The 2448-nt window shown below is 46.7% G+C and overlaps 1 long non-coding RNA gene across 1 annotated transcript; it reads right to left on the bottom strand.

Moving 5' to 3' along the window:
* Positions 1-215: 215 nt before the first annotated feature.
* LOC137860357 (uncharacterized) lies at positions 216-2448 on the bottom strand. Its single transcript, XR_011098857.1, has 2 exons — positions 1942-2448; positions 216-602 (listed from the first exon to the last, which is right to left on the bottom strand). It is a non-coding gene; the product is annotated as an uncharacterized lncRNA (long non-coding RNA).

Here is a 2448-nt window from a genome sequence, read left to right as displayed (position 1 = left end):
ATATCATACCTATATCATATATCATGTTACTATATCAAGAAACGTAGAAAACTGCCTGTTGCTTCTCGGGTTTAAAGTTTTCCCTTAAAAGGTGTATGCAAAGGTATAATCAGCTGTCTGAGTACAATTCTCACATATACATGAGCATTTTTCTCTCCCCTTCCCAACTTGGAGTGCAACACTTTTCATCATACTGTTATAAATTCCGAGTCAACTTAGCTTTATGAGATTTATTTATGGGGTTAATAAAAGGCAAGTAAAGAGCGCTGGGTGCGCGGGGAGTCTGGGCTCCTCCAACACGCACACACGTTACATCAGGCGGCAGCTTTTTCTGCTCCTAGGCTAATACATGTTCATTACTACTTCTAGAAAAGGCAGTGTTATTATAATTAGTTCCCGGATTCTGAACCCTCCCACTGGCACATGCATATCAGTCCCCGGTGGTCCCTCTGGGGGTCTCTCGTGCTGACGGCTCATAGTCTTCCTCCCAGGCTTTGTCCTTGTCCTTCTCCTTTGTCCGTCTTGGCTGGATATCAGGCTTGCCTCTAACTCTATACAAAAAAGAGAGGCACACCTTTATACTCTGTCAGCTACTGGCAGACCTAGAGAGATAAAAAAAACTGTTGTTAATTAAAAAGTAATGTTTTTTTAAGGCATTTCACCAAATATGTTAATATTTGGTAGAAACCAGACAACAAATGAAAGGGAAGAAGAAACGGTAGAAGGTACTTGCATGGCCTTAATTTACATGGCAACGGACAACAACGACAACCTGCAATGATTTACAAGTGCCTTACACCATTCACCCTTGAGACAGAAAACTGGGATTCCCATATGATGTAAGGGGAGTGCAATCCCTCTCGAAATACGAGAGCCTGGGGGACGCTACTGAGTACTGAAAATGTTAAGGCTAGGCAGCACCGAACTCAACAGAGACGGGAGGCCGAGCCTCCCTGGCTGTTCACATAACAGACAAGGGACTCAGCTTTTAGCCCTAAGCAATGATTTGTACTGCCAGGCGGGGAACAAGTTCTTCTTAAGCCAGGGACCATTTCAGCATCTTTAAAGCTACAGAAAGGCTTGAAGGCTCTGTGGAATCATGTTCCTGGCGCAAAAATCTGGGGACCGGGACTGGACAAGTGGGGCACAAGTGTGCTGGGGAGCAAGCTCTCTGGGCTGATTACCAGGGCTTTAAACTAGGTTTGATGGGGGAAGGGAGGGGAGCTAAAGGTGACAGAGAAGGGCTGGGCGAAGTCCTCACTACTCTTATAAATGGCTCAGTCTTCAAAATAGGACTATAATCAAAGTTTACAGTTTATTAAAGGAATAGAGGTAGGCAAACAGCGCTGAGTGCGCCGGGAATCTCTGCTCCACCAAGATGCACACCGGTTACATCAAGCAGCTGATTTTTATGCTCCTAGGCTAACACATGTTCATTACTGCTTCTAAAAAAAAACAGGGTTATTATAATTAGTTTCCGGAATCCAAACCCTCCTACTGGAGCATGTGTAACAGTCTCCGGTGGTCCCTCTGGGGGTCTCTCATGCGGAAGGCTCATAGTCTTCCTCCCTCTGGTCCTTCTCCTTTGTCCAGCTTGGCTGTAAGAGACTTGTGCAGCATCCCCTGCAAACTTTGTCTTTTAGTCGTTCTTCAGCTTTCCCCGTCTCCTTAGTCTCCTGGCCAGATACCAGAGACTTGCATAGTGTCCCATGCAATAGTCATAATAGTTAGCAGCTATTCTGAACCCCCCCAGATATCAGAGACTTCAAGTAAAAGCCTACAAATACATTTCCCTTCAAGCTCTCTATTGACACGAATCGAATTGCTAAAACATTCCTTTGCAAGGTACAAGAACTACATACATGTACATTAACCACTCTGTTTTTCTTAGACTTGTGCTTATAGAAGGGCCTGTAGGACAGAAGGTCACATTCATCATACCATGCAGCCCTAGCATTGTTCCATACTGCCACGGATCAGATGAACACATTTCACACCACTGTCACTGTTGAAGACAGGGAAAAACTTCTGAGCTCTCCCATAGGATTGTCTGAGGGCTCCTCAGAGAAGGTAGCATTCCCAATCCCCCGTCCAGTATCTTCTTCTTGCATCCTCCCGGGGTAACTGTACCTGCTGCTTCCCTAAAGTGCTTGTGCACGGAGCGTGGGAAATAAACAGGATGAGCTCAAGGTCTCCATTCGGACGCGGGGCCACGATCTCGTTGCGATCACTGAGATGTGGTGGGACAGCTCACATGACTGGAACACAATCATGGAGAGCTACATCCTCTTTAGGAGAGACAGGTGGGGGAAACGAGGGGGTGGGGTTGCCCTTATGTGAGGGAGCAATTAGAGTGTACCCAGCTCCAGCTGGGGGAGGGTGATGGACAGGTGGAGAGCTTGTGAGTAAAAAGGGAAGGGACCAGGACTGGGGACCAGGACTGGGGAC

The sequence above is a fragment of the Anas acuta genome, chromosome 8 (genome assembly GCF_963932015.1).
Source record: "Anas acuta chromosome 8, bAnaAcu1.1, whole genome shotgun sequence".
Taxonomy (NCBI): domain Eukaryota; kingdom Metazoa; phylum Chordata; class Aves; order Anseriformes; family Anatidae; genus Anas; species Anas acuta.
Note: the sequence above shows the minus strand (reverse complement) of the source record. Positions and strands in the feature narration are given on the sequence as shown.